Source organism: Muntiacus reevesi, chromosome 2 (assembly GCF_963930625.1).
Source record: "Muntiacus reevesi chromosome 2, mMunRee1.1, whole genome shotgun sequence".
Taxonomy (NCBI): Eukaryota; Metazoa; Chordata; class Mammalia; order Artiodactyla; family Cervidae; genus Muntiacus; species Muntiacus reevesi.
Window position 1 is genome coordinate 211,352,999 of NC_089250.1, and position 10,142 is coordinate 211,363,140.

Consider the following 10,142-nt stretch of genomic DNA (forward strand, 5'->3'; position numbering starts at 1 on the left):
CCCTTTCCTGACCCCAGACTCTCCCTGGAAAGTTATTCCTCCAGGGGCTCCAGCTCCCCTGGATGCTTCGATAACAGCCTCATACATCTCAGGGTTCCCCAAACTGGTCCCACTTTCCAAAGCCTGCAGGCCTTTGGCCATAATGATGAACTTATGGTTGCCAGCAGGAGTGGGCGGGGGGAGGAATGGATGGGGGAAGGGACAGTTAGGGAGTGTGGGATGAACATGTACACACTGTTGTGTTTAAAGTGGCGCTAGTGGTAAAGAACCCACCTGCCGGTGCAGGAGACATAAGAAGCATGGGTTTGCTCCCTGGGTCAGGAAATCCCCTGGAGGAGGGCATAGCAACCCACTCAGTATTCTTGCCTGGAGATCCCATGGACAGAGGAGCCAGGTGGGCTACAGTCCATGGGGTTGCAAAGAGTCGGACAGGACTGAAGCGACTTAGCACGCACGTAGCATGAAACCAACAAGAACCTACTGTACAGTCCGGGGAAGTCTATTCAATGTTATGTGGCAGTCTGGATGGGAGGGCAGTTTGGGAGAGAACAGATACATGTATATGTATGGCTGAGTCCCTTCACTATTCACCTGAAGCTATTACAACATCGTTAATCGGTTATACCCCAATACAAAATAAAAAGGTTTTTTTTTTTTTTTTAAAAGCCCATCTCAAATGTCACCTCCCCAGAAAGCCCAACTTCTCTACTCCCCAAATATTCTAATACACATCCGTATTCTAATACGTATATACACAGGCGTGTGTACATATACACATGGATAGCATTTGTTTTTAAGAGTAAGCTTTATAGCATAAGATTGAGAATCCACCCAGGGGGTGTAAGGTAAAAAGTTTGTTTTGTTTCCCCCACGCCCTGGGTTCCAGGCCACCCAATTCCTCTTCCCAAAGACAACTGCTTCCTTGGTGGGTCAGACTGTAAAGAATTCGCCTGCAATGCAGGAGACCTGGGTTCGTCCCTGGGTTGGGAAGATCCCCTGGAGGAGGGCATGGCTACGCACTCCAGTATTCTTGCCCGGAGAATCCCCGTTGACAGAGGTGCCTGGCGGGCTACAGTCCCTGGGGTCGCAAAGAGTCCCACTGAGGGTTTGCACTCTGCTTAGTAGCACAGCTCAGAGACAACTGCTGTGCCTCAAGGCTGTGAACACCCTTCTTCAAGGGCCGTGTGGATTTCACAGCAGCTGCCTGGAAAACAGCGCTCTGAAAGCTAAGGAAGGGCTTGATGCTTGGGCAAGCCACCGCAACCTGAGGACAGGGCTAGTAAGAGGGGATATACAGCTGTAATGAGGGGTCTGGACCGAAGCTCAAACTCATGGACCCCTGCCACAAGAATGAAAGACAGTGCAACCGGGGAATGCACCCACTGGCTTCCCCAGGGCCCCAGCGTGGGAGAGGGATTTGTTCCTGACCCATAAACCACTCTATTAGGCAGAACAAGGAGCTTCCCAGGTGGTACTAGTGGTAAAGAATCCGCCTGCAATGCAGGAGATGCAAGAGACCCAGGTTTGATCCCTGGGTCAGGAAGATCCCCTGGAGGAGGTAATGACAACCCACTCCAGTACTCTGGAGAATTCCATGGACAGAGGAGCCTGATGGGCTACAGTCCAAGGGGTTGCAAAGAAGCAGACAGGACTGTGAGCACACACACACATGGGTATAACAAAACCTTAGAAGACACCTGGAAGCCCATCAGTGGTAGAATAGATGAATAAGTAGTCATGTCATTCAGCGGAGTAGCTCACCAAAGTGAGAGTGAATCAGCTCCAACTACACACAATGTGGAGGAATGAAAGGAGCCAGACACAGGGACTCCTCTGGCGGTCCAGTGGTTAAGACTCGGCATGTCCACTGCAGGGGTGCGGGTTCCATCCCTGGTGGGGGAACTAAGATCCCACATGTCTCACGGTGCAGCCAAAAAAAAAAAAAAAAAAAACCTGACATAGAAAAGAACATACTGGATCTATTTATATAATAAACATCCAAAAAATAGGCAAAACTCAACTCCAGTGTTAAAAGTCAGGAGAGCAGTTACTTTTGGGGTAGCACACGCTGGTATTGGGAGGCTAGAACCCACCACTTCATCTGGATGCTGGTCAATTGGGTGTGGGAAAATTCATTGAGCTTTTCATATATATATATATATATATATATATATACACACACACACACTTTTATATGTGTATATTACACTTTAAAAAAAGAAGTTACAAAAAAGAAATGAGAAACCTTCCCATTTACTGCAATCAGGGATCTCTAAGGCTGAGATGGAAAGAGAGTGCACGCCCCTTAAAAACAAGTTGTTTTCTTGGAAGAGCATGGAACTCTTATCTGCTCGAAAGCCACAGTATAACCGCATGTGCCTCCTGAACTTCTGCCACGTGAATGTATTTCTGAAACATTACGGGGCCCCTGCCAGGCACTGGCTGGACCATGCTTCCTGCTCCTCACCTGAGCCTGAGAGGACCAGCACCTGCCTACAGGTACCCACAGCGTGGGCGATGGTGGCAGTGAGGCCTGGCATGAACCCCCCACTCCTGTGATGGAGAATTTCAGAAGCTTCTGGATCTCAGGCTCCCCAGCTCTGTGGCTTTCACAGGTGTGCTTTGGTGCCTTAGGAGCCTGGAGAAGGGCCCCCGTGGCCGTGACCCCAGCTGTAAGCACTGTGAATCTATTCTGTGTACTTGGTTCTAAGAAGCTATTGTTTGAAAAATAACTTCATTGCTAAAAAGAGTCCAAAAGCCCCTTTTCTAATGAAACGCTTGCCCAGAAGTTCTCAGTAGCCTGTTGGCTACGTGGCTCTTTTTATGGGACTGTCTTCCAAGTTGCAAGGATCTCAGCGTCCACCGTGTATCAACAATATTTGCAATCACCATGACAACCAAAAGCACCCCTTAAATTATCCAGTGGGCGAGAGGGGGCTGTGGCACTCTAACCAAAGCAAGAGATTCTTCACCAGTGTACTTGATGCTCCACAAACTTTCTGGGATACCCCCCCAGTGACGACGAGCTCACCACCTCCCCAGGCAGCCCGCGCCACATTCAGCAGCTTTGTCTCCACATAGTTTCCTTTCCCCCAGTAATGTCCACCAGTTAGTTCCAGGTATCAGTCAAAACATGGAGAGTAAGTCAAACTCCTTTCCCCTATTTACATCACACCACCCATGAGATGGGGGCTTCCCTGGTGGCTCAGCAGTAAGGAATCTGCCTGCAATGCAAGAGCCTTAAGAGATCTGGGTTCGATCCCTGAGTCGGTAAGATCCCCTGGAGCAGGGCATGGCAACCCACTCCAGTATTTGTGCCTGGAGAATGCCATGGACAGAGGAGCCTGGTGGGCTACCCTCCGTGGGGTCACAAAGAGTCAGACACGACTGAAGCGACTGAGCGCAGCACAGCACCCCTGAGATGTTTTTTTTTTTTAAGTTTTCAGTTTATTTGTTTATTTACTTGACTGTGCTGGGTCTTGTTGTGGCACGCAGGACTTCTAGTTGTTGTTGTTTTTTAGTCATTAAGTCATGACTGACTCTTTGCAGTCCCATGGACTGCAGCATGCCAAGCTTCCCGTCCTTCGCTATCTCCTGGCGTTTGCTCAGACTCGTGTCCATTGTGTTGGTGATGCCATCGAACCATTGCATCCTCTGTCCTCCCCTTCTCCTCCTGCCCTCAGTCTTTCCCAGCATCACGAAGGATCTCTAATTGCAGAATGTAAACTCTTAGATGCAGCATGTGGGATCTACTTCCCTGACCAGGGATTGAATACAGGCCCCCTTGCATTGGAAGCGCAGTCTTAACCACTGGACCACGAGGGAACTCCAGCCATGAGATGTTTCTGTCAAAACGACCACCTGGGCCCTGTCAAGTCTCTATATTTAACTTGTCTTCCCATTTACAGAAAATAAAGGGGATGGAGAAATGAGGGAAGTGCCACCTCAAGGAAAATGACAGATCCAGAAGATGGAACTTTGTACAAGACAATTGACCTGGGACAAAAAAAAAAAAAAAAAAAAAATACCAGGGATGAAAGGATTGGTGGGGGCACAGGAAGAAGGAGAACGACAGACAAAGGTGCCCTGAGCCTTGACTGGGTCCTGCTGATGTGACCAGCAAAAGAATAACAACTCAGCTATAAAATGCTTAGCTGAGAAAACTGGGGAAACTGGCTTTGGACTAGATAGTAGTCATACTGGAAATTATTGTTCATTTTCATTTTCTTTCCTTTTTAAAAATATTTATTTGACTGTTCTGGGTCTTAGTTGCCACATGAGGGATCTAATTCCCTGACCAGGGATTGAACCTGGGCCCCCTGCGTCTGGGAGTGCAGCGTCTTAGCCAGTGGACCACCAGAGAAGTCCCTATTGCTAATTTTCTTGAGTCTGATCATGGCTTTGTGGTTTTGAAGATAATGTATTTTTAGGAGGCGTCTGCCTGCCGAAGTATTCAATATGTTCAGGAAGTGAAATATCATGATGTTTGCAAAGTGATTTCAAATAGTTCAGCAAAACCAACCAAACGACTAACCTTGTACACACACTGGCAGATGTTAACAATTGGTGGATGTAGGTGGTGGGCGTAAGGGACTCATTAACTTATTATTTCAAGTTTTCTTAATGTTTGAAATTCCTCATAATGAAAAGTTTGCAGAAACACCTTTCCTTAAAGACAGCCCATCGTGGGGACTTCCATCGTGGTCCAGTGGCTAAGACTCCAACGCTCCCAATGCAGGGGGCCCAGGTTTGATCCCTGGTCAGAAAACTCGATCCCACATGCGAAATTATGAGTTCCCATGCTGCCACTAAGACCCAATGCAGCCAAATAGAATATTTTAAGCAGAACTCTATAATGTCTCAAAAAAAAAAAAAAAAAAAAAAGGCAGTTGAAATTATGTTTTATATTCCGTGTGCCCATTTTCGTCTATGTGGTTCTGTACAGTCAGCTTATGTAAACTAAGCAGACAAAAAGCTCAGCTCTATGGAGATTCTGTCTGGGAATTGTGAGGCCAGCAAGCTGTGCTTCTCCATGGAAGAAGGTGAGGCTGGAGGGTGGCCTGGGTCGGGAAGGGCCTCAAATGTCAGGTTAAAGAGGCTGGTTTCCTCTGCAGGGACTTGAACCAACTGCCGAACGGGTCAACTCTGGGCTGTAATTGGGAGCAGAGAGAGTGGTGATGGACAGGGGAAGAGCTTTAACCTCAAGCGCCCTGAAGGACAGACTTGTCTTTGGGGGTATGTGATCATCAGGGTATGGCTGACACTTGGGGACACCTGATAGTTCTTCCAAGGGAAGAACATGCACGTGGGCCCAATAAATTACTCAAGAGCAGCCAGAGTTCTTTTTCCTTGTATGTGAAATCTAGTGTATGGTGTTAGCTCATTTAAAAGTAAAAGCAGGGACTTCCCTGGTGGTCCCGTGGCTAGGACTCTGAGCTCCCAAATCGGGGGTTCCGGATCCTATGCCTGGTCAGGGAACTAGATCCCGCGTGCTGCGACTAAAGAGTTCACATGCCACAACTAAGACCTGGCACAGCCAGATAAATATTTTTAAAATTAAGAAAAAATAAAAAGCAAACCACCATTGGAGGCAGACAAAGCGAGTCTGAGGCCCTGAGTAGGGGCCCACCACAGACTATAGGTTGCAGGTGAGTTAGGAGGTATGATGACCCAGAGGGCCATGCTGGTGGCTGACCTCAGATGATGGTGCAGAGGAAAGGTGGGAGGCAGAGGTCTGATTGCAGAGATGCCCAGAAGTAGATTCCGTCCTGGAGACTTTCAGAAAGAGGAGGGTGGAGTCCAGGGTGACTCCCAGGTGTCTGCGTGGGTTGGATGGGTAAGGATGACACTTTGGAGTTGGGCATCCCAGAAGGAGGGCAGGATGCTTGGGGGAAATGGAAGTCTGTGTCTGGGCACTTGGGCTTTGAGGAGTCTTTGGGTCTTCCTGCAACCAGCTGGAGACCTGGAGAGAGGAGTTGGAGGCCCTAGGGTGGGCAGCTGTGGTGCAGGTGGAGATCTCTGTGGAGAGTCAGGAAAGGGTTGAGGACAGGATGAGTGGGGAAGGGATGGAGAAGGAAAGCTGAGGCTTTAAGGGGCTAAAGGGGGCCCTACAGGGCCCTGAGGGTCACCTAAGGTGTCCTTTGTTGTTGTTGTTGTTGTTCAGTCGGTAAGTCATATCCAACCCTTTGCAGCCCCATAGAGTGCAGCACGCCAGGCTTTCTGGTCCTTCACCATCTCCTGGAGCTCGTTCAAACTCGTGTCCATTGAATCAGTGATGCCATCCGACTATCTCATCCTCTGTCATCCCCTTCTTCTCCTGCCAATCCTTCTCCACTCTGTGTCACACCCAGAACGGACAAATAGGTGGGGCCTAATGCGGACCTCTGAGACACCCCTAGGGCCTGTCCTCCAGGCTGACTGACCCACTCATCAAGCACATGTGGGCGTAAATCCACAGAATGGAATCCAGGCCAACCTGCATACTTCCCTCATGACCTCCATCGAATCCAGGTCCTCAGAGATCAGGACAGAGGCTGGAATGCAGGTTGTCCACCCCGAGGGTAGTCTGACCTGGGCCTGCCAAGCCCGTGGGGGTGGTGGTAAGCTCCTCCTTCCTGTTTTAGGGGAAGGGAAAATGATCTTTATTGAGCAGTTACTCTCTGGTTTAATCATACATCAGACCTGCACAGTGGGTATTATGCTGACTACAGGCGTCAGCCAGTCATCTTTCATGCATTCGTGTATTCATTGTACATTTACTCAGCATCTTCTGTGGGTGCATTAGGAACAGAAGTCTAAGACACCAGGAACTGATTCAGAACACTGGGGAAGTGAGTTGTCTTGTTTCCCAAATTGTGCGTGGATGCTCAGTCACTTCAATCGTGTCCGACTCTTTGCGACTCTAAGGACGGTAGCCCACCAGGCTCCTCTGTCCATGAGATTCTCCAGGCAAGAATCCTGGAGTGGGTTGCCATGCCCTCCTCCAGGAGATCTCTCGACCCAGGGATCGAACCCACATCTCTTATGTCTCCTGCACTGGCAGGCAGGTTCTTTACCACTAGCGCCACTTCTCAAGTTACAGAGGAAGAACCCCCACTGTCACCCCATTTCTGGCTCCAGATGCACCCAGATTTTGGCAGACTCTCTAGGAGGCAATGTCAGAATTTTGGCAGGGGAAGGAGGACTAGGAAACATGTTCTGAGAAACCTTCCCATGTGCTTCTGATTTGGCAGCTAGGATAACCAGAAAACTCAACAAGTAAAACTCTTTGAAATGTTTGATCAAATTAAAGTTGTTTTAGATGCACAGCTGAGCTCCCAGGGAAGAAAGAGAAAACCCAGGAGTCCAGAAACAGGGGACTAAACACCACACATGACCGACAATGAGTCGATAATGTGTCTTCCCTTAGATGTTAGTGAGGGTCTATAACCAGCAGTGACAGGAGATGAGATTTAAAAGAAAAAAAAAAATGCAGACTAATTTAGGAACATAAAGTTTTGGGCTAAGTATGGCAGTTGGACTCACCTACAATGAAAATTGTACCCATTATTGTACCCATTGTACCTATTATTAAGAAATGTCGTATACTAACACATATATATGGAATTTAGAAAGATGGTAACGATAACCCTATATGCAAAACAGAAAAAGAGACACAGAAGTACAGAACAGACTTTTGAACTCTGTGGGAGAAGGTGAGGGTGGGATGTTTTGAAAGAACAGCATGTATATTATCTATGGTGAAACAGATCACCAGCCCAGGTGGGATGCATGAGTCAAGTGCTCGGGCCTGGTGGGCTGGGAAGACCCAGAGGAATCGGGTGGAGAGGGAGGTGGGATGGGGGACCGGGATGGGGAATACGTGTAACTCTATGGCTGATTCATGTCAATGTATGACAAAACCCACTGGAAAAAAAAAAAAAAGAAATGTCGTATACACATAAGAAATATATGTATACTATGGCTGATTCATATTGAGGTTTGACAGAAAACTACAAAATTCTGTACAGCAATTATCCTCCAATTAAAAAATAAATAAATTAAAAAAAAAGAAGTGTTGAGGGCTTCTCTCATGGTGCAGTGGTTAAGAATATGCCTTGCAATGCAAGGGACATTGGTTTGACCCCCAGTCTGGGAAGATCCCAGATGCTGCAGAGCAACTAAGTCCGTGCACCACAACTACTGACCCAGAACTCTAGAGCCTGTGAGCTGCAACTACTGAGCCCACGAGCTGCAACTACTGCAGCCCACGCACCTAGAGCCCGTGCTTCGCAGCAAGAGTAGCCACCACAAAGAGAAGCTGTGCATCATGACCAACGGTAGCCCTCACTCACCACAACTAAGGAAAGCCTTGTGCAGCAATGAAAACCCACCACAGCCAAAAAAAAATAAAAAAAATTTTTTTAAAGAAATACCAAAGCCCTTAAATTTTTACATGTGAGAATCGAAGTTACCATTACAACAATTATAGCCCCTAAATCCTGAGAATATACAACAATAGCATGAAAGAGAACATAAAATTCAGTATGCTGAAGACTCTTAAAGACAAAATAATAAACCCAAATTTTAAGACAACAACCGCTCCATCTGACAAAGAACCAAATAAAGTTACTAAAAAACTGAAAATGTAGTCACTGAAAGAGCACGATCAAGCCCTCAAGGGGTGGATTTAACAGCATATGGAACACAGTAGGAGTGGCTTCCCAGGAGGTGCTAGTAATAAAGAACCCTCCTGCCAACGCAGGAGACGTAAGGGATGCAGGTTCAATCCCTGGGTTGGGAAGATCCCCTGGAGGAGGGCACAGCAACCCTCTCCAGTACTCTTGCCTGGAAAATTCCATGGACAGAGGAGCCTGGTGGGCTACAGTCCATGGGGTGGCAAAGAGTCAGATATGACTGAGCGCATGCGCGCGCGCACACACACACACACACACACACACACATCCCGTCCACCCTCCCCACAGCTAATCTACTTTCTGTCTATATGAATTTGCCTATTCTGGACATTTCATGTACACAGAATCAATATGTGACCTTGTATGTTTGGCTTCCTTTTCTCAGCATGTTTTCTGGGTTCATCCCCGTTGTAGCATCTATCACTATTTCATTCCTTTTCACAGCTGAATAATATTCCATTGTATGGATATACTACTTTTTGTTTGTCCATTAGCAGGCAACGGACATTTGGTTGTTCCCACTTTTTGACTATGACAAATAATGTTGCTATGCACCTTCATGTACAAGTTTTTCTGTGTACATTTCCACTTCTTCCATTTGTAAACCTGAGAGTGGAATTGCTGGGTCATAACTCTGTTTAACATTTTTTTTTAAAAAAAATTTATTTTTGGCCATTCTGGGTCTTTGTTCCTGCGCACAGGCTTTCTCTAGTTGTGGTGAGGAGGGGCTGCTTTTCCTTACGGTAAGGGGGCTTCTCATTGTGGTGGCGTGTCTTGTTGCTGAGCACAGGCTCTAGGACAGGCCAGCTTCAGGAGCTGCAGCCCTCGGGCTCAATAGTTGTGACTCGTGGGCTCTGGGGTGTCAGCTCGGTAGTTGTGGCACACAGCCTTAGCTGCCCTCTGGCATGTGGGATCTTCCTGGACCAGGGGTTGAACCCATGTCCCCTAAATTAGCAGGCAATTTCTAACTACGGGACCACCAGGGAAGCCCCGTAACGCTGTTTTAACATTTTGAAGAATTGCCAAACTGTTCTGCAGAGCAGCGGCACCATTTTATATTCCCATTAGCAGAGAATGAAGTTTCTAATTTATCCATGTCCTTAGCAACATATTTTTCCTTTCTTTTAAAAATTATGGCCATCCTGTGGGTGCACAGTGGTATCTCGCTGTGGTTTTCCACGGATTTACATTTGAAATACTGAACCACTATTACATTCCTGGGGTAAATCCTCCTTGGTCATAGTATATTATTCTTTTTAGCTATTTCTAGAATGACTATCATGCATAATTTTCCTCTTCTGTTTCTGATTTCTGGCATTAGAAAGAGAATGACCCATCTGTGTACAAAAGATATTTGCGTCTTGTTATGTGGAGGCATTAAGTTGTTACGAGTTGTATGGAAATCAAATATGGTAGAAAGGTGTGTGTTAGTGATGAGGAGCCAAAAGGATGGATTGTGCGGGTTGC